General features: G+C 38.6%; 1 protein-coding gene across 1 annotated transcript in view; it reads right to left on the minus strand.

The window, feature by feature from the left end:
- Window positions 1-24,041, minus strand: part of LOC139716535 (vang-like protein 1) — a 48,007-nt gene that overhangs the window by 22,590 nt on the left and 1,376 nt on the right. The gene's annotated exons all lie outside the window — the stretch shown is intronic.

Genomic DNA, 24,041 nt, shown 5'->3' on the forward strand with positions numbered 1-24,041 from the left:
TTTTTAAATGTCATCAGGTCAAGCAGCCTGCCTCCATCCACATCACATAGCACAAACACAACACATGAGTTTACATGGCTTAATTCTGATTCAAGAAATTATGAGACCTCTCTGGCATCCCCTCCATCACTTCTCCAAAATGTTTCTGCCTTTTTGTCCGTCTGTCTGTCTGTTTGTCTGTCTGTCTTTCTCTGTCTATTATCATCTGTCTGTATGACTGTTCAGATGTCTCTTTCTCTCTTTTTTTTTTCTTCTCTCTATCATTCTCCTTCTCTTCTTTCTCGCTCAACACTTCTTGACCTGAACAGCTGGTCATGTGACCTGGCTGGGAGCCTCAGAAATCCCATGAGCTTTTGCAGAGCCGTCTCAGCCCTAACCTTAGCCTAGATTCAAGGCCAACAACATTTTATCTTCTTTTGTTTTTCACTCATGAATGTGGTATTATGCCACTGCTGCGGCTGGACTTTTCCTTTTTAAGAATATATTAAAAAAAAAAAAAAAAAAATCATGTCCAGAATGAATTTTCTCTTTATTAATAGTAAGAAGTGCTTTTAAATTGGTGTCTGAAGAATTGTATGTTCACCTGATCTAAATCTACATCATTTCACTTATTTCGTGTTCTATTACAAAGCCCAATGTAGGCATTGCCCCCCAAAATAGAGGAAATAAAGAAACAGTATGATGAACAGTTATAGAGAGGAGGTCTGAAATATAGACTATCAAGCCATAGATGGTAAAAGAAAAAGGAACAGAAATTGTGCAAAAACAAACAAATAAACAAACAAACACAAAATGATTTATGTTATGTACACTACAATACTGTAAAACATGATATATTTGCGGCATGAAATTTTCGCGAATTGGAGCTGACAGCCTTTTTCATGGCATGAAATTTTCGCGAAGTGCCACTGGCGTTCAATGCATGTAATGTAGACAAAAACTTTCGCGTGCATTTTAATTTCGCGAATTTTGGCCCTCGCGAAATTTGCGAAATTAAAATGCACGCGAAAATTCCTCATTTTACAGTAATCTAGGTAAATAGCTCTGATAATAAATGTATGCAAGTGACAGTTTCTGGAGAGGAGTTGGAGAAAAAAAATCATTCTCCTTGAAGAAAGACTACACTGGGTCTTACATGGAATAACATGAATTTGTTTGACAGGTCAATAGGTAAAGTCTTCAAGACATCAAGCAGAATATTGTTGCTATGGTTGGAAAGTTTGTACGTGACGCCTTGATGAACTGCGACAGCCCGGAATTTCCTCCCAAAGAAAACAGGCTTGACGTATTCACAGTCACGATAGCAGAGATTTTCCGACAGTTCGTGATACAAATCGGAATTTAAATTCTTTTAAATTCCCCTGTCAGGAAAATTTTGAAAATACTTAGTGCGGTTAACAGATCAACTTCAATGGAATAGGAACTTTCACTATCATGCATTTCCAGCATCATTCATAACAACCTGTCAGAAATACTTCTTAACCCGCTGACGACGAGTCCCGAGTATACTCGGGCAGGGGTCAATGGGAAATGCGTGTTGTAGCAAAATAAGCCCGTCCTCAACGGGTTAATGTCAATGAAAAATGCACAGACAGGAGGAAGAAAACATAGCACTCTAAACAAATGAAAAAAATCAAAGCAACAATCAAAACCCTGTAAGGCATATTGTAAGCATTGCCGGCTGAATCCCCTCTTTCTTTTTGAAAAGCAGCCACACAGCTAGTCTCAATTCATACTTTGTTTCTTTAATTCTATGCTCTTATTACCTTCTTCTTTTTTTTTTCTTCTTTTTTCAAATCACGACTGTAAGGGGGTTTCCAACCAAAAAGAACTTTGGTATGTACATACACTGCAGATAAGATCTCATAATGTACGTCAGCACACCATGCAGCGCTCAACATGCAAACTCAAAGTACGTTTGCACAATGGTGACGGATCTCTGAAATTGTGTCATTTGTTCATTATAAAACAAATTTGACTATAAAGGCTGCACAATGAGACCCCACCAGGACACTCGCACAATCTTATTTGCAGATCTATAGTACAACACTGAAATTAATACAAAGATATGTCTCTAGTATGTATTAGTATGCACCTACACCTACCTTCATGTATCTATGCATAGGGTTATATATGTACATCACAAACTTGAATTGGGTAAATCTAAGCACATTGTATATCATGGAGAAAGAGACATTTTTACACACTTCAAAGAAAAAAAAAAGAAAAGAAAATGGGCAATGAGGCAGATTTTGCAAAAAACAAAAAACTGTAGGGCCTACATGTATAAAATATGCCATATATTTATCGAGTCTAAATTTCGCGAATCGGGACTACAAACAATTTCGCGAGTGGTTAAATTCACGATCGTGGAGTTTTGTTGAATGGAGAAATGTGCATCACATTCATATCGGGATCAGAGTCATTATTTTCGCGTCTCTTTAAATTTGCGAATAGCACCTAAATCGCGAAATTCACGGAAATAAAAACCTTGAGAAATATTCGGCGCATACAGTATCTGACACTGCAGGTGAGCAACAGGAGTATTCAAAGAGATAGAGAAAAATAAGAGATAAGACCTAAAAGAGGTACCTATGTGATTCTCAATATTTATTGAATAGCCATGGCATTTGACTTCTGAAATTCAACAAATTTGACAAAAACAGAATCAAAGATCAAAATTGCCCTTTATAAGTTAACTATGTGGTACAGCTATGAGGACAGTGAAGGAAACTGTAAGAATACAGCAGTGCTACATTTTATAAACTATCTGAGGAATGTGGTAAAGACGATTTTGACATTCCTGAACAAAAAACAGAACAGCATGTCATTGTGTGGTATTTTTTTAAATATTATTTTCTTCTTTTTCTTGACCATCAAGCTTGAAAGAGCCTTGCACACCTCCTTGATGTATTGTTACATTATAGATGTATACACGATTATTATTATTACTATCATTATTATCTTGCAAAGTGAAGTTTGCAGAAAAAAATGATTACAATGTTCAAAAGAGAAATCTCAATCCATCCCTCTGTTTCTTGTTATCTCAAAGTCATCATTAATTACAGTTTTACTAGTACAGTTGAAAATAACACCAACTGTCCCTCAAATAATCAGCGATGGGAACTACACCTATATTTGTATGCACTATGAAGATGAGGTTGCATTTCAGTTCGTGCCTCGACTGTTTATTCTTTCCTGAATTTGGTAACTTTTCCGCTATGCCTTGAGTGATAGTCTCTTGCATTCATGTCTTTAACCCTTCATTTATTGTAGGCCTAAAGACTTTCAGAGAGAGAGAAATAAAAACTGTCACAATTGACACAGTAGCTGGAAAACAGTGTATGACTTGCAATCATCGTGATGTTCCATGCAGGCCCTCAGCATCCATTTTATTATAAATAGAGCCCCCTCACGCTGTCAGCGGCAGTTGGTGAGGCATCGCGAGGACGCTCCCCCACACTCTGGGGTGCACTCATCATCATCATCGCAGCACGCTTGGAAGTTGTTTGGATTTACAACTGCTGCATATCATTAGAATTTATAGTTGGGTGTCACACTTGCACTTGTGCCTTTGCGTCTATATACAGTAGTACATCTGGGTATAGGACAGCTGCATGAAAAGTGTATCCTGCAAGTGTGTGTGTGTTAAATGTGTGCATATTGTGCAAGTGCATGTTTGGTATTCTAAAGGGATCATATAGTTTTGGTTGAGACCTAATTTCAAGTTTGTAACATTTTTTGGTGAGATAAAACCTCTTATGAAATATGAAAGAGCATGTAATCTCATGAGGAATTCAACGTTTATTTGATGACAATTTGTTTGAAATGGCTGAGATATCCAAAACAGAGCAATTCTAATAAGTGTGGGACCCACACTTTATTATGATCGCTTTGTTTTACTTTATTTTTGGATGTTTCAGTCATTCCAAACCTGATTTTCATCAAATAAACTTTTAATTCCTCTTAAAATGGTATGCTTTGTACTATTTCATGTGTTTTCTTGGTATCTCGCAAAAAGTTAAAAGCCCAATTCTCATCTCCACCAATACTGCACCATACCTTTAAAATATGTGCATATTGTGCGAGTGTGTTTGTCAAATGTGTGTGTGTGTGTGTTTTATAGGAAAGGCGCAACAGAAAGACTTCTGACTTCTTGTCAACCTTGTGCCTTGGACTGAAGGCCCTTGCAAAATAGAAAATGGCCCTCTGGGTACACAGCTTTATATGGAGTTGGCCTCCTAGCTGAATTGCTTGCTAATGTGCTCTCCAAATAATAAAAGCAGCCAGCGAACAAACAACATAGCCCTTTCTCAAACAACTGTAGCAATGTGTTCAAAAAGAATTATCTCTCTCCTTTAGGGAAAAAAAAATACATGCCATAGTCTAAACTCAAGACAGTGTCAGCCGTGTGCAGCATGCTACAAATTGTACATATCAAAAGAGAGCATTTAAATAAAAATTCATATCTAACTGTCCCTCATAGCAGACACTCGTAACACCCATAACAGAGCCAGTGCCACATACTGAATAATGGGGTTCAAGTAAGACACTGTATTCATTCCAAAGAGTTAAAATACAGCCATCATGCAGGGTGAGTTTTGGTTGAAGATATTGATGATACTTGCACAGAAATATTAAAGAGACTTTCATCAGTCGGACAGGAAGCTAGAGAAAATGACCATCCAACATGGTACAAATTTACAGATTTAGATATAAATTTTGTTGCCTGAGCAAAAGAACAAAATTTAACAATTTCCACCCTCGGGAATGGATTGCATGCAAAAGATAATTCTTAGCATCTAAAATGAACTTCCAATGTGCAACATACGAGTGGGACAAAAAAAAAAAGACAAACAAATTTGAATTCCTGGTGTTTTCATACAATATACAGGTCTTTCTAGATCTATGCATATTCACACCTGACAAAACGGCTTGCTCAATGTGAAAAAACAAAACAAAACAGGAGACTACCCTATTGTAATGCTACAGTAAGTCTGTATTTATCTACAGATGACACTGCTCTCCTTGTCTGTACTTTGTATGTTTGTTTGTTTATTTCTATGTTTTGTTGTTAGTCATTTATTTAGTTGTTGTCGTTGATTATCTGTTTAAATGTTTATTAAGGGGGGGTGTTAGGAGGAGCAGAGGGACAACTGACTTTCGTTTTAGACGATCACATTTTGGGAAAGATACAGAATGGCCAACAAAGTATAAAGTTTTAGCAGCTACTGCTTACATACTAGGAGTGGGCAAACCAACATTTAGTATGCTAAGATTGTGCAGCAGTATTCACAGTACAGGGACCAGCTTAGAGATGAAAGAGTGCAGATAGGGCTGTTTCATTCCTATGACCTAAGAAACCTGACAATTCCAGGCATAGGGGTAAAGAGTGGGGGGTTGCCAGGGTGCAGATATTCTCCCCCCCTCCCCCCCCCCCCCCCCCCCCCACCATCTTGGGGCATGGAATATTGACGAAGCCATCAGAGGTTCTCGCTTCAGGGAGCATGGAGTGGGAAGGGAGCAGGTATTTGAATCTGGCAACTTCTGATGCGGAAAGCTCCTTTTTTTTTCAGACTAGATAGGATGTACATGGATGAAGTCACAGTTTATACCGCTACAGTGATTTGTACTCAACAGTAAGCAGGTGACTTTATGGCAACAGCCCAGGATGGTTCATACAGTAGTCTCCACTTTAATAATCGGGTAGCGTCTGGCAGAGCATTTCTTAACCGATTGAGTGGAGGACGCGATTATCGTGATACCCGACTATATGGAGAGTACTGTACTCGCAAAAATACTCAATGACGTCAATCAATCCTCCATGAATATTCTCTGAGCTTCAATCATACATATTGTACCCTTCAGGCTTGCTCTGTGCTCGATAGAACAAGAAATTTGAGTGCGTGACTGAACACTCCGCGTGAATATGTAACCATTCTATTCCTGATTGAGGAAGACAGTTAGGGTATGTACTGTATAGGGTGGAGATGGGGGGGGGGGGGGAGGGGTACCGCAGACTCTTGAGAAGAATGAACATGTGAGAATCCAAAGACTGTGGCATCAAATCCACAACTGCACGCAGGCAATGTTATAGGTTATGACACTCGCTTTCAATGCATCTTTGAAAGATGAGGCTAAAGCGACAGTGGATGCTGCTGCTACGTTACTAGGCAACCATCACTGGTGTCCCATGGGTGAATATTGACTCCCTAGAACGGACATTGTATGCCCGCTTGTCTACAGTGTAGGTACAAACATTGGTACATACAATACACAAGAATTCATCACAGCAATCGATTATGACGAACCTCCAAAGGCATATAATAAATGTTCTGTGAACAGGAGTAGAGAGCGCAACTCTCTATGGCGTGGTAGGAATGCAAACTCAGCTGGAGGGAGGACCGGAAGATTGCAGAGACAGGGCGGGATGAGGTGGAGGAAGATGTCACCGCAGAGACAAATCGATACCAGCTCCTAGCGAGACAAATCGTATCCACGGAGGGACGGCATCTACAATCTGCATCTTCCCAATCTTGTCTCCCCTTTGAGCCATCTGCCAAGCTTTCGGTACATCCTCCATCCAAAACCGCGATGTCTCCTGTTGATAAGCTTTATTGTCATCGACAGCTAGGATTCGGGCGGATGATGCCAAAGGAGAGGGGCGGGGCAAACAAATGCTCCTATTCCATCCTCCCCTTCTCCTTTCCAGTCTCATTCTCACTGTTTCTAATCTTCCTTCATCAGTACCTTTCCATGGTTCAAAATCTTCAAACTTCCTCTCTTGTATCCTCCCAAAATCTAATATCATATTGTCTTTCTGGTGAAATGTTCCAATTTGAAAACCTGGTCATCATGATCAGCCTCTGCAATCTTTGGTCTTGAGTGTTATTTTTCAGAATATAGAATTCCCCTTTCTCCTCTTCTTTTTTCTCTTCAACCTCCTCCTCCTCCTCCTCCTCCTCATCTTTTTATCCTCCTCACCATATCTCTTGAGGAGACCCAGGATGACCCCCGTTGCCAGCGGAAACAGAGAAGACATCCGACACTGGAATCTGGCGTGTCACCGACGCTGCTCTGATCAATGAAGGGTTCCTGCCCGCGTGTCTCCGGTTCCCAACATCAGATGCTATAGAATTTCTACAGGAAGCTATGGTGCACGGTGATTGCTTAAAGGTGTACATTGTACATAGCATTCACAGAGCTTCAGGGGGATTCAGTTTGAGTGTGGAATAGCTTTAGATAGTTTATCAAGAGCTGAACATATTTGTTACACAACTGCTGAGATCATATTTTCATGAAGGAATAAAGTTTGTATCTAGAAAGGGTTATGTTTTTGTATTCTTATTCTATTCATCTATTTTGCTTTTATGTTTTTGTTTTGTGTTTGTTTGTTTAGTGTGCACGTGAATTTTTAGAGTCAACTAGCATTCATGAAGTTGACATGGTAAAATATTGCCTCCAGTTATGATGCATCATCTCCTGGGTTGGATATCACTGTCTTTCCTTCTTGAAAAGCTATAAACAGTTAGTTTTCATTTCGATCGCTTTGGTTCTAAATTGGCTGCTTTAACCACGTGCAAAATTATCTTTGTAAGTTCTGATTCACAAAATAAACAAAGTATGTGTGCACTACTCTATGAATGTATGCATTAAGCAAATGAATTGCACTTGCAAATGTCAATCATGGCCAGATGACCAACATGATTTGTTTCCATGGTGACACAGAATACAGCCATATTGTATGGTTTACTTAATATATTTCCATGACAACTACAGACATCCTTGCTGTGCACGTAACCTCCAATATTGGTAGAATGTTGCATTCGCACATTCTAATAGTCAAAATAACTCTCTCTTTACGCGCCAACACCACAACTATTGTCATCTTAAATGTCCTTCCTCCATTATACCTACACATTTCTATGATTCCTCTTCTTCTTCTTTTTTCTCTGAGCTGCAGACTGAGGTCACGGAAACCCATCAAATGCTGCTCTTTCAATCTCCCATGAATCACTGAAATTCACTTCAATAGTTGTATCCCTGAAAGTGTCATCCACAGTGTGGGGAACACTACGCCTTATTTCAAAAGTAAACCCCACAGCTACTGTCGCCATTTTGTAGACGATGAACTGGCACAGTGTGACACATGATAATGCACAAACAAACACACATACTTCTAATCACACTATAAACACTATTAGACACACACTCAGTCACGTATTCACACTCACAGACAAATACATACATACCACAATGGGATTCAGGACTGTTGCAATAATCAATATTGCCCACGTGGCTTGATGAATTGTTACATAAAGTAAAACATACAACTCTAAAGTCCCTATAATTTATCAGTCCTTAAAACAATTTTATCTCAATTTTAGAGAGGATGCTGAAAATTGGTGTGTTCTCAAATAATACATTGATGCATCTTGGACACACAAAAGAAAATAATGAGGAATTTCCATCAAAGTTCTCTAAATGTAACATCTGTTTGTTTGATACATGTATTTTTTTAAGTATTAAAAAAATGCAATTTTGATGCTAACTTTTACAAGTGTATGTTGACAAATTAATTTGGTAGAGAGCTCGCTACAGCCTTATGGGGATATTAGGGAGTTTGTTTTTTTGACAAAGCCTCTCTGCTCAATTTAAAAAAAAAAAGTTTCAACAATAAAAGTATAGCATATGTGTATGATTAGCAGTGTCACTAGTAATCAAAATCTTGTTAATTATCATGTCAAAGTTTGGCTCAAACAACTGATAATATATATTTTCTTGGGGGGGGGGGCAAATTTATGAATGAAACTGTCCATTGGATACAATTCTTAGAAAACTGTGGGCCAATTAAAGGAATACTGATGGAGAAAGAAAATTCTGTGGTCGTATCTAAAAATATGTTGCTTTGTATCGATCGACTTTCCTGATTTTTTTTCTATTACAATACAAAGTAACAAGATATCAAGATGGAATCACCCTGTAAAATGATAAAGGTACTGCCTGGAATGTTCATACGAAGCACACACATACAAAGAAACACAACTATGGGGATGCCAAAGAGCACCTTTCATTTTTTCCCACATTAAAAATAGTTACAGGTGTGGAACCAACATTACCATTAAATCACACTTCTTGTTTTCTGCTACCTGTCAATCTAATCTTAAAGGGTGTGTACAGTTCTGGTCGAGGTGAGGATTTAGCATTTAACATTTTGCGAGATATTCAGAAACCACTCTATGAGATGTCAAAGAGCATGTAATTCTAAAGGGTATCAAAACTTTACTTGATGAAAATCGGTTTTGAAATGGCTGAGATATCCAAAAACAAGGTGAAAAAAAGAGATCCTAATAAAGTTGTGGCATGTCGCCTTTTATTATTAGCACTTTTTTGATATCTCAGCCATTTGAAAACCAATTTTCATCAAATAAACGTTGAATCCTTCCTAAAATTACATGCTCTTTCATATTTCATAAGAGGCTTTTCATTATCTCACTTAGGAATGTTCAAACCATGAATCCCTACCTCAACCAGTACTGTACAGTCCCTTTAAAACAGTTACAGGTGTAGAACCAACATTACCATTAAATCACACTTCTTGTTTTCTGCTACCTGTCAAACTAATCTTTGTTTAGATGACTGAGAGTATAACAGGTTGGCCAAAGAGCCAAACTACCTGTATTCATTTCTAGACTGGCATCTCCTTACAAAATCCCATAGAGTTGAATCCCATCCATTATTAAATTACTTCCCACTCACCATCTGCCCTCTCATTTTCTGGCTCACCAACCATTCAGCTTCATCATTGACTAGTCTTATCCCATACTATCTGTGATTTTTTTTTTTCTTGTTCATTACTAAATCATTCATCTACTCAGAATCAAAACCTACACTACTACTGCTTTATATCCCATACTTGGTTCACTGAGATACAAATGTAAAGTAGAACTACATTGTATGTACATGTAGGGCTATACAACATACTTTTAGCCATCATACTGTAGGCCTATATCTTCAAATGAAAGTGCACAGTAACCATATCAAAATTTGTGAAGTAACTTACGAAAAAGCTTAACAAAACAGAATTGTTGATTCTTGGTAATGAACATATCTCCATTTTCTATAATGATCACTATTCATGAGTATAAAGATTCAGTTGCTTTTCTGCGCACATTACAGACATTTTGATAAGGAACCCAACAAAGGAATTGAAGCTGTTAAAGTTTATTGACTCACTTTGATAAGAATATTTGCACAAGGAATCTATCATCGTAAATAGCGATGACAGCCTGAACATATTCTGAGACTCGCATACAAGATGAAAATCTGGACTACCGTACCATGAAGGAAGCATATTAAGGATTCAGCCGGATTGAAGACTATCAATTAGAATTCTGGTAGAGAGAGAGAGAGAGAGAGAGAGAGAGAGAAAGAGAGAGGGAGAGAGAGAAAAGGGCATATAAATGATTAAAGGTACTGTTTACCATTGGGGGCAGTGACTTTAAAAGTGTTCGAGTTATCACGTTTGATGCATATATGAGTAGGTCAGTTGTATCATAAAACATCCTACCATATAAAGATTTTGTAATCAAGCCTAAAACATAATTTAGGAGATATTGCTATATTTCTCAATAAAACTGTAGATGGTTTATTCTAGCACAAACAATTCTATTATAATTATTGTTCACATTCTATATATTCAGCAATACTTAGCACTGATTATGTCTTATCAACATTTTTACATTGATTGTTTCTAACCGTTACTCACATTTAAGAACTATTGTGAAGCACTATATATAAAGCTGGGTTTTTGTTTCACCTGCACATGGTAAATAATGCCTTTATTTAAGTCTGAAAATCAGGCTAAACCCGGCTGGTCTTTAAGTAATATACCTACACTGGTTATGATGTGTGGACAACACACAAAGGGAAAAAAATTACGCTTCAACTTCTTCCACACTGGTGACCAAGGCGATTCATGAGTCACTCCTGTGGTTTCTACAGCAACACCGTTAATACCACTCCCCACAGCACTACTACTGACGCACCTGTACATTCCTTTGTGTCTACCAACAATCTACTTAGTATATAATCCGCATAGGGGCAGAACTTGAAAAACACTGCGTTACACACTTTTAGAACATCAAGCTAGAACCTAATGCTTGTTGAAGTCAGCAGAACCAGGCACTATTCTGTTCTTGCAGATGGAATCCAGTGCATGTACAGCATATCAAAATTCATTTTTTTTTTTTATCAGTGTAGTCTTGAAACAAATGGTCAGCATTTTGTCATCTCTCTTTTCTTATACAGTTCAGTCATATCCATAATTCTGAAAAAAAAATTACAAGTGTCAAAACGTTTCCACAATGTGATATCTATAATGTCTCCCTACATTTTTATAACAATTGATTTTGTGAATCTTACATTTCATTGATTGATAGTATAAGCACTGATACAATCATTCAATATGAGAATCACACTAACTCCAAAAGTCTTTACTCTTTTTTTCTATCAAAATCCGGGACACGTTCTGCCTCTGAACGTAGAATTGCTCACTTCCGTTTTTCAAAAATTTTGCATGGAGTAATTTCATCCATCAAAGTGTTCTCCCCTCATCGCAATCGTCTCACAAAATGCAACAAGAAGGAAACGTCCAGCGCAACGCAGCTCAGTGCAGCTCAGGATGTACTGGGCTCCGCCTGGAAGAACCATCCATCTTCCAGCCGACAGTTTGTCACCGTGGCGACCATCGGAGCCACCGGAGCTGACTAAAGTCAAGCGCTCCGGGGAGGGAGGGAGGGAGCGAAGGATGAAGGGAGGGAGGGGGAGAGATAGGGGAAGACGGCTTATAGAATCTCTCTCGGAGGAGGGTGAGCATGCGGGGTCTGATAAATTATGAGTCATTTTACACTGATTACCACTCGCACTCATCAGGAGGATGAGAGGTATGTTGATGAAGTCATTCCTCTCGCCGTCACAAAGCAGCGACATCTCTCACTTTCTTATTCATTATCTTACTGCTCGCATCATCCTCTCCCTCCCCCCCCCCCACCATCCTAAATCTTCCTCCTCCTCTTCATCATCATTAGCCATTTCCTCTTTGTCCCCCAATATCTCCTTGTATCCTCTCTACCGCCTGATCATGAATATGTTAATGAGGAATATTATACAGTTCTGGCATACTTCACACATTCTAGAATATTCCCACAGTCTAGAATATCTCTTCTCAGATTTAAGACACTTGCTAGACACGGGTCCGTATTGGCACCATCAGCAGAGGAAGGGGGGGGGGGAGTTGGGTTGGGATTACTCCATATAACCATATACAACCATATTTAAAATCATACTTTTTGATTCTGAAATTCTAGAGGTGACTTCACACCATTATAAAATTTCAACCCATCATTATGAATGCAATATGAATCAGCAAATTCAATGCCTACATGGTTTGACTCATAAGATTCATAATTCACGCACCACCAGTAATAACAGGGCTAAACATTGGCAGTGCCCTGGGGCCACTACAAGTTGGTGTCAGGCTACCAAATTTATCTTTTGGCGGTCTGATCGCACATCTAAGATTCAAAATGGATTGTCATTTTTGCTTAGAATATATTTCGGCCACTACATCTTTTTCTAGCCACCAAAATTTCATGTTTTAAGATTTCAGTGGCCTGAATGGGCCACCAAACAAAACAGATAGTATCGAGTCTTAACCCGTTCCATACGGGAACCTGGTGGCCTGTGTATTAAACCTATGGGGATTTCAGAATTTAGTATGGAGCAGGTTAAATATATGTATTTTTAATGGCTAAAGCCACTGTAATTCTACTCATTACCAAATATATCTGAAGTCCATGCTGTAACATCGAAAAAGATTCCAATAGAGCCTTTCAAACTTCCTGGAAGGTTGTATGATCCTATGTGTATGCATACGGGTCTAAATGTACAGTAGGTGCTTGGTGCATTAGCGAAAAAGAAAATACACACACATGGAAACACACATGGAAACACACAAACACAAACACACACACACATCATATGTGACCGTGCACCTCAAAACGAACATAAAGTCGCACACACTGATTTTGCATGAGGACGGAAAATAAGTGAAATGGGTCAACCTAGCCGAACTTGACTTTTTCATATTTTCTGAAAGAGCGGGTCTTCTTTTACATTATGCTAAAATTTGGTATCATAAAACGGGCAGGAAAGTATGTTTTTTTAGCAGTTTATTTTTGGTAGAATAGTGTGATTAGGTGTGTCTTTAGAATCCCTTTTTTCATTTCTGAAAAACCTTGTCCACACTCTTCACTTTCCACTCTAATAACTTTTGAAAGGATGGTGCTACTGCTTTGAGAGTTGGCGTTAATTATGGACAGTATGTGTTAATGAGGCATGCTTGATTTCAGTTTAATCTGATAATATCTTCATTGTTGTTACTCTGGTGGTTTACTTCCTGTTTTTTGTCCCATTCATCGCACAGCCAGCATGGTTTGGTAAAGATTAAAGCGCTTGAATAGACACTGTACTTCGGAGCCTCTTTTCTCAGTTCACACTTTTCCTGAGTTTGTGTTTTCTTTCCAATATCTAGATAGGTTAGGAGAGTCTATTTGATTTGAGTTATACATCATTTTAAAGCTTAAAGTCCGCTCTTTCAGAATATGGTCTTAACTAAAAATTCATGTCTGGCGACTTTTTGTTTGTTTTGAGGTGCAGGGTCACATATACGCCTTTATACAGAGCCTGTAACGGTTGATTAAAGTCATGTTTAATCCGCAGAATATGGGCTATATAGGTCATGTAAACATTGTGTGTTAAACAAATGTAGATGCTCTCTTCTCCATCAAACATCATAAACAGAATGCTTTTGCCTCTTGCCCATGTTTGTGGGGTCAAAGTTCAACGTGCGCTGAGAACAGCAAAAGGACTCCCCCTGACAGGAAATGCAAGGAATGTGTCACATGATACACTCCCTGGATCCCCGCATCACTTCATCAGTCCCATGCATACTCCGAAATGAGATGTACGTCCACCAATGTACACAAGAATCACATCATGCACAATTTGATAATCTCTGATGGGTATGCATAAGATGTGAATACTGATGCAGTCAAGCTTTGGTTATCCAATATAAAATCACTTTAATTCCAGATCTACTATCCCAAGGAGCTTCTGTTTGAAGCTCCTTGATTATCCTTACATGGACTGGCACAAGATTTTTTTTTTTTTGCACTTTCGATGCAAAAAACAAACAAACAAACATACAAAACCTACATTCTGTCTACTAGTAGTTGATGCACAATATCTCATGTACAATATCACTATACAATGAGCGTTCAAGGTAGGACTTCGACATCCTGTTATTAAGATCATGCCAGTAAAGCAGACTGAATCAGCAATCAATACTCAGGTCTTTAGCCTACAATGGATTGAGGCTCACTGCACCTGTATACCCTTTGTGCTCATAATTGGATATTCCTCGCACGTCACATTAGTACGTCTTTCACAGCATCGCCCACCGCTTCTCAATTAAGACTTTTTGCTGTGTGAACTGAACCAACACACAACAATGTGCCTTTGATCCTCCAGATATAGACAAGCTCTGTGTTCAGACTCCAAGTACTGCATGCACAATCATTGATTTTTTTTTTTTTCACCATACCCTGTCATTTGCATGTGTAGTAATCGTCCAAAGCAAGAATCATACACCATCCTAGGAAAAAAAACAAACAGCAACAACAAAATACTCTGTGAGTTTGTATCACAGATGGGAACTTGAAATATGTATGATGCACATATATTGTCAGCTGAGAACAAGAAGGGCTTTATTGCAATTTTGGGGGTAGGGCCTGCTGAGTTGATAGTATCATGTTGCAGAGCTACTGTATAAATCTAGATACATAATGGTTTCAATCTCAAATTATTTTTATTTTCAGTACAATGTTAAAAGTTAAAACCACAAAGGGACTAATTTGACCTATATTTGGAACATTAATCTACCCACTTTTGATTGAATTTGAACTTTTAATGTCATGAAAATTGATTGTTTCATTTTTTATTTATTCTCAAATCTCAGAACGCGATAGAGCCTTTCTAGTTCTCGGGTGATGATGTACTGTAATGTAGATTGCAGTGCAGTCAGAGTCAGTCGTTTGTACAATTTTGTATGTGGCGAGAGCAAGATTGGAGGAGGGCGCAATGTAAAAATTTCACACTAATCTCTGACAATGTCACGTTCATTAAATTCTGGACCCTCTTTATAATCAAGAAACTGATTTAATGACACTTGGGGAAAAAAAAAACTCTGTTGGCCAGGCACATGTAATTGTAAAGTAATACTGCAATTCTCTTTTAATAACACGGTCCAATGACCAGCAGGGCGCATTAGTTTACAAGGTGGAATGTACCTTTGGTAAAGAGAGTGCATGGGATCTCCCAAGACATCTTATATTGATGCCTTTTATTGATTTGAGGCAACCTCTGTGCTTCCGTAAGATAACTTTCAGGTTAGAGGTATTGTAATAGGAAGGAAGTCTGATTACTCGTAGTCTTTTCAAATACTTTGTAGTTGTAAATATGTATGTATAGGGCAAGTCTTCCATGACGTACAGTACTTGTGAACACTGCTAACAATTTGCAATAAAAACTACCAAATACCTAACGTTACCTAATTGTAATCAGTAAAATCATTTTATTCTACTTTTGTGGGGTGCAGGTGTAATAACTCTAGTGTTTGTACAAGGAATTTCACACATGGTATATATCCATGTTAAAAAAAGTAGGCATTACATTCCTTTGACATGAGATGAGAAACGTTATACGACAAACATCATTTTCGAGCTGCTTCTATCAGAGGAGGCAGAGTTGTCAGTCAAGTGCTCTATCTTTGTCTGAGGAAAAGAAATGTTTATGAACTTTATTTTAAATTTTCTTTTAAAAATCCTACAGTACTGTCACATCACAACTTGTTGTAGAGCTCCCATATAGCAGAGACAGCAAAAAGACTTACATAAAACTTTAAAGGGTGTGTACAGTTCTGGTCGAGGTGAAGATTTAGCTTTTAACATTTTTGCGAGATACTCAGAAACCACTCTATGAGATGTCAAAGAGCAAGCAGTTCTAAGGGGTATCAAAAGTTTATTCGATGAAAATCGGTTTTAAAATGGCTGAGATATCCAAAAACAAGGTGAAACAGTTGTGGCATGTCGCCTTTTATTATTAGCACTTTTTTGGATATCTCAGCCATTTGAAAACCAATTTTCATCAAATAAACGTTGAATCCTTCTTAAAATTACATGCTCTTTCATATTTCTTAAGAGGCTTTTCATTATCTCACTTAGGAATGTTCAAAACATGAATCCCTACCTCAACCAGTACTGTACAGTCCCTTTAATACACTGAAGATTTGTCCAATCTTCCTCAAACTCTCACTGCGGTCTCAGAGTGTTTCCCTATTGAGTCCTAGTGAATATTCCTACTCCATGAATCAACACAAATGGTTGAGTAAACTTCTCTTGTATTATACAACAAATTATAAGCATTTATTTTGAGCCCTGAGGACACTCAGACTGCTGTAAAACCAAAAACTCTTGGGGCATGAAACTGTCACAAATTTCGACTGGCATTCAATGCATTGTGTCTATACAAAACCTTTAGGTGCACATTTTACTGAGGCGAATCTTGGCTCCTGGCGAAACTCCAGCATGCGAAAATGTATGGTTTTTTACAGTGTAAAGACACACTAGCATACAAACAAACACATAGCAACGTACAGGAAGTCCACACATTGTGACTGTTTGATCAGCGTGTGATATGCATCACACATTGCCCCTAATCATCTGCCTTTGACCGCCTTGCCTCGGCCCTTGTTTGCCCGCGAGCGGCGAACAGACTTGATTTTTTTCTTCACAATGGAATAATCTACTTCGAACCTGTGTGCCTGCAAACATAGAAATGTGACCAAAGTCCCTTTTTGCAAAAGCAAACACTTTGAGGAGACTGCGCAATGCACTAATTTTGTATGATGCATCACTGTGCAGACATACAGTTTGTATAGTGCATGTTTGATATTATCCATCGTTTCGACTAAAATCCAAAGAGCACTCGGTCCTGGAATGTCGTTGCCGGCAGACGTTTTTTGACTTCCATTCCCAGGCCGGTCAATGAAATGAAATTTGAAACTTGGGCGTCAATACCCAGGCCTATTCTCATGTGGGAAAAATTGTGACATAAAAATTCACAATATTTGACATTGTTGTTCACACCGAAATGAAAAAAAAAACTGTGTGGTTACACCACACTACTGTACATGCAGGCCAAGAAATCAAGAGTTTCAACTAATGCAATGGGCATCCAGTAATACTGTAAAACGAGGAATGTTCGCATGCATTTTAATTTTGCGAATTTCGCGAGCGCCAAGATTTGCAAAATTAAAATGCACGCGAAATTTCTTGTCTACACTATATGCATTGAACGCCAGTGGCAAATCATGAAAATTTCATGCCACGAAAAAGGCCGTCAGCTCCAATTCACGAAAATTTTGTGCCGCGAATATATCACGTTTTACAGTAGCCTTGGAAATCTGTAAACTATGCAGTGGCAGACTGTCCTGCCAGCTGAAAATTATTTTCAGCAGCATTCCTCAGTGTTGCATTTATTAGCACCTGATATATAATATATCATAAACACATACTGTACGAGCTGAAATTTTCGCGATGGTTTTATTTTCACGAATTTCGCGAATCGCCTTTGAACTGCGAAAATAACAACACGCGAAAATAACGACGCGCGAATAACTAAGTTCAGTTAGACCCTCGCAACCGCGAAATTAACAACACGTGAAAATGTCCTCCAAGTAGCAATTCGCGAAAATATCTGTACGCAAAAATTTCAGCTCGTACAGTGTAATCCTCATGCGAGGGAGTTCAACTGAGTCTAAAGATACAATTAGCAAGGCTAGTATTAACATTTAGCCTTCAAAGTCAGGGAGATTCCACAAAGGAATCTGGGAGTATTAAATATACGCCATATATTTCACATGGCTTTCGTTTTTGCAAATTTCTTGCATTGGGTGCTACATGTATTTGCACATTTTACAATGTCTCAATGTGAAAATATAAACTCTGACCCCAACATGAATGTGACATACGCGTGTGTACAAATATAAATTTCTTTGTTCATTGCTACACTCCAAACTTAACTACTCAGGAAATTGTTTGGAAGTCCTGTATATAAAAAAATAAGACTTGAACACACATATGGTTTGTTTGTCTGTTCTCGTTTTTGGCACATTATATGTGTATACATACGTAGGAATGACGTATTTTAATGATAATTCCTGAATCAGAGGGATATCCACGATCTTCAAACAGAAGATGGAAGAAATATTTGAGTTTTCGAGAAGCCTTGGCAAAATCACAGAGACTCGGCTGCTCTGAATTAGAAAAGGAATTAATTCACATAAAATTACACATAAGCACACACACATACACACAAACATATATGATGTATCCTAGTAAACTAAATTCATTTGGACTATTGTGAGAGTTTCAACTATCTGTATACGTAGATAAGTTACTAGGTCTACACCATGACTGAACCTGCAGTTTGTAAATGTAACAAAATTACGATACATCATCTCAGTTTCCATAGCAACCAGAACAGGATGAAGTGGTACCCTTCCCCTCCCCTCCTCCAGCCTGCTCCGCCTTCTCCGCAGCTAATTCCAGAGTCTGCCTGCCGTTGATATTTGCCATGCTCTGGGAGTGCTCCACTCGAAGCAATTTGGGAAGGAGTTTTGGGCAATTTTGCCGCTAGCCAACAACGTTAACAGTCGCCGGCAGCAAATATTGGCCGGAAGAACGAGGTCTGACAAGTGATACTGGAGAGTAATGGTTAGGATTTTGATCAAAGGAGAGAGAAGGAGAGATGGTGAGGGAGAGAGGGAAGATGGAGGGGGACGGAGGGGGAGAGACAGAGGGAGAGAAGGATTGAAAGAGAGATAGAGAGGGAAGGATAGATAGAGGGAAAGAAAGACAGATAATTATATAGCAAAAGGAGAGATAGAGAGGGACAGAGCACAAAATCCGTAGCTATGGAAGAAAGATGGTAGGAAAAGAGGAAAATAGTACAGAAAAGAGAGGGAAAAGGAAGAGAAAGAAGAGGAAAGTAAACAAGAGGAAGGTAAATGAAGAAGAAAGACGGAGTGATAGAATAGCTGGAAGAAAGAGGCAAGGAAAAGATACCACCAAATTTTAGTAAAAGGAGAAGGAAAAGGAGGAGGAAAGGAAGGGGAAACTGAAATGAAGAAGAAGAAAATGGAGAAGAAGGAGGAGGAGGAGGAGAAGAAGAAGAAGAAGAAGAAAAAGGAGAAGAAGGAGGAGGAGGAGGAGGAGAAGAAGAAGAAGAAGCAAAAGAAGAAGAAGAAGAAGAAAATGGAGAAGAAGGAGGAGGAGAAGAAGAAGAAGAAGAAAATGGAGAAGGAGGAGGAGGAGGAGGAAAAGAAGAAGAAGAAGAAGAAGAAGAAAATGGAGGAGGAGGAGGAGGAGGAGAAGAAGAAGAAGAAGAAGAAGGAGAAGGAGAAAAAGAAGAAGACAGATGAAGAAGAAAAAGAGAGAGATGGATGGAGGGTTCAGGGATCCTTGAGTCAGCAAGTATAGAACTTTGCTATTTCCAAGGAATGTGTATTATGAACACAATCACAGGTGATTAATTTTCAGGGTATCGCTGATTTTAGATTAACGACACATTTCCCCTGCTTCCTGCGAGTTTCATATTCTTTTCAGTCTGTACTACAAATGTACATTGTATCTCACAAAATGGCTTGTGGCTTTGGAATAGTCTGTACTGTGTATTCTGGATCGATCTTCCAAGAGAATACATACCGTATAATTATGTAGAGCATATCTCCTTCCTTTTAAACTCACTTTACCACTCACCCCTAAGCTATGGACAGATACTACTTTCCATTTAATACTTCTCCACTTTCCATCCCTTTCTCTTCCAAAGCTGAGATGGAAATTAGTCAAATGAACACAGTGATACTGACGAATTGCATTTTTAGAACACTGAAATATATAATGGATATAAAGAAATATATCTAATATACAGGAATTCTATCCTGCCCACTACATTGTTCTGTGGGTAATCATAAACTTGAAAACAGCAGCTAATTACCATGACAACCTGCAGAAATCCTTACACATGATTAACTCTTGCATTGACGGCATTTCACATGTATACCCTATACACTACCACTGATTACAATGGTACATGTATGTGCATAGCATCAACTGTACATACAAGAGGCAATAGGCAAGTGTTTTACATAGTATGCTCCCGGCAGATTTATGTTTCTCATTTAGCATTCTGAGATTGACGGAGGCCCAACAGGTAGATTCTGAAAGAGACATGGGGGTGCTGCTCCTTTTTATGCACAACATCCATGCTCAATACTTACTCGCACGATGCCACAAGAGCAGGGCATCCATTTACTATGCGAGTGGGTGCGTGAGTCAGTGTCGATTAATACCAGCGGGCATTATGTACATCTTCCCTGCCAGAAAATACATGATCTTTATTGACAGCAGAGGTATCATTAAAACTCCAGTATGAGCTCGCTGAGCAAACAAATGGAATCTCATCATCTTTCTTTTTTCCCCCTCTCTCTCTCTTTAAAGGGATGGTATAGTTTTGGTTGAGGTGGGCATCAGTTTTTCACTTTTTGTAAGATAATTTGAAAAACACTTAAGAAATATTAAAGAGCATACAGTTCTAAGATTAATTCCAATCTTATTTGATGAAAATTGGTTTTGAAACAGCTGAGGTATCCAAGCATAAAGTAAAATGTAGTGGTTGTGATGAAAGGTGGGTCCAACCTCGTATTAGGACCTTCTGTTTTTGGTCATCTCAGCCACTTCAAAACTAGTTTTCATCAAATAAACTTTGAATTCTTCTTAAAATTGTATGCTCTTTCATATTTCCGAACAGGTTTCTCACTATCTCACAAAAAATTGGAAACTTGAAGCCCCTTTTTTCAACCAAGACTATGATTGTACTTGTATACTGTCCTTTTTTATACTCACAGCACACACATGTATGTAATGGAATCTTACTGTTCTTACACACAAATTTGGATGATTTGTAGATGAAAGGATCTTTGATAGCATCCTACTTGCTATCTCTTTTCTTTCTCTTTCTAAAGCTTCTTGGTAGACTCTATCAATATACTGTGCACAAGCAAATTCAAAGTGGTGGCAGATGAATTTTGAGCCCTTCTGAGAACTACTATGCACTCTGTACATTTCACCTTTAAGTAGATGAAAGGGTCTCGGCATCCTATGATCCTATGCTTTTTCTCTACTTTTTCCCTTTTTTTATCTCTTCCTCTGACACTTTAGCCATCTCTCACATACACACAGACACACACACAAACATAATCACTGACACACATTCATCTGCAGAGCTGATTTGCAACGGGCGATACGCTAGCACTTTCAAGCGAAGCCCTCCTGAGAAATCAATTCTCGACTAGATGCGATGAGTTCAGATTAATCACCCACATCTGCATTATGCATCCTTCTCCGGATTTCTGACGCTACCCTGGTCATCAAGGTATCATCAAGGTGAATTTGAGCCCTGAGAAAAGAAGAAGCACTGCTTCTTACAGAGTTTCAGTTTGAGAAACCTAGGCTGCATTTACAAGCACTGTACCAACTTTCCCATGTTTGAAACACATTTCAATTTATCCACAATCAAAACGGGTTTGTAAATGCCTTTCAGATTGCGCTTCTTGAGTTGTTGCATTTATCGACTCCATGTGATGAGTCGATTGGGAGGCCTTGTCACTGTGCAGAGCTCTCCATTGCGCCAGTTTGACCTGAGGAGTGGAGATGTGTAGTTGGCAGTGGTTGGCATACACAGGTCAGAGCTAAAAGTGCATTTCAAAATGCCTAAAAAGTTGCTTTCATCAGCTCTGCAGAAATGCATTTCTGGCTCAAACACATTTGTGATCACACTTTTACTGCTATTTCAGAAATGTGTAACTCACTGCCTAAATCTCCCTAAAAGTTGCTTGGAAACCTTAATCCTACGCCAGAGGGAAGAAGTGACTAGATAAACACACCCCTACACAAGAACATTAACTAGTTCTCTACGAAAATCTGTCTACCTTGCAAACTAAAGAAGAGTCCCAAGAATACTCGGGTAGCCGTCTACAGAAAATGCATGTTATGGCAAAATCAGCCCGTCCTCAATGGGTTAAGCCTGTACATGGCAGACGAGAACAAAAAATCCCTGTAAGCACAGTTGTGTGAAAATGTGAATATAACAAAGCAAAATCATCTCAAGGTGACATATATGGATACATGTGATGATATTTTCGCATGGCAGGTTGCCTTCAAATACTGGCCTAATGATATTAGTACTTAAGTACATTTATTGTTATTGCTAATGACCTAGACAGCTGTCCCCGATAAGCAAATGCAGGTGGATATATGTACCAATGGTGTATGCCAGAGAAGTATTGATTAGAAATATGCATTACACTGACTTTTGGGTTTGAGGGAGCACTTTAAAGTGGGATCCAGCAAGTGGGGCACGACTACTTCGGTCGCATTCTCGGCTAATTAAAACATTCTACTCCATCTCATCCAATCCCACTCAACTGGATAATTGGGGTGCTTTGTGGACATCGGGGGCATCGTTGACGCATCAACTAAATCAGGCTAATTAATGTACAGACTACACCTATTAATGGGTCAGGCGATTCTTGAAGGTAGCAGTCCACTATAGAACTCATCAGGACACTATGGGGACTACACTCTGGTGTTATGGTGTTAATTTGGGGTGTTTGGTGTTATAGAGACTTGCTTAAAGGGATGCTATTGTTTTAGTTTGGTGCTTCAGGTTTCCAAATTTTTGGTGAGATAATTAAAAACTTCCCATGAAATATGAATAAGCATGTAATTCTATTAAAGAGGGATTCAAGGTTTAGTTGATGAAAACTGGTTTTGAAATGGCTAAGATATATATCCAAAACAAAGGGATCCTACAAAAGGTGGGACCCACCTTTTATTAGGATTGCTTTGTTTTATTTCTTTTTGGATATATCTCCACCATTTCAAAACTGATTTTCATCAAATATATTCTGAATTCCTCTTAGCATTGTATGCTCTGTAATATTTCATAAGTGGTTTCTTAACGGTATCTTGCAAAGTTAAAAGCTCAATCCTCATCTCAACCAATACTACAGTGTATATCCCTTCACAGAGATAAGAACACTCAACCAATTGGTTATAACCATGTTAAACGACAGTTTATCTTGCCATGACAATTGTATATAGTGTGCTGTAAATAAAAAGGATAATAACCCATTCTATATCAGTCCCATATCCCAAAAAGGTGGTCAGGATTTCATTTAATTTCATTTATTTATTTCAACAGGGAAAGACCCATTCAGCAATAGCTGTTTTTCAATGGGTCCATGGATGATGCTGAATTAGCTATATACAGTAGGCCCTCCCTATTTTTCTGAGATAATTTTGCATTCCTAAGAGAAAATCTCCACACAAATGCTATTCAAATCGTTACATGACTATTCAATGTCTTTGGCAGTGTATTTCGAAAAAAAAAAAGTAGGCATACATGGTGAATGTGTGGAGCAGGAGAATTAGAAATCTTTTCTGGAAATCTGATAGGCTATAGGGACTACAGTTCAAAACATTAGGCTATATTGTTGGTGGAAAGCACTCCTTAATCAGACTACTGCTCTACTTAAAAAAAAAAATTATAATACAGTTCGACCTCCATTATCCGGCCATGTCGGGACCGGCGCTCATCCGGATAAGCGAATTGGCCGGATATGGGAGACACAATGTTAATGTATATAGCTGCCGTCCAAGCTGACCAATCGCGATATGGCCTCGACTGCGCCGTGATTTACTGACAAGTTTTCCATCCATATTCTTATGGTGAATTTATAGATCATGACTGCTTACTTTTACGATGATAATGTGATGTGAATTTATGTTAGTTCTGTC

Source organism: Diadema antillarum, unplaced genomic scaffold, assembly GCF_040938485.1.
Source record: "Diadema antillarum isolate AM-2024a unplaced genomic scaffold, OU_Dant_1.0 scf00000066, whole genome shotgun sequence".
Taxonomy (NCBI): Eukaryota; Metazoa; Echinodermata; class Echinoidea; order Diadematoida; family Diadematidae; genus Diadema; species Diadema antillarum.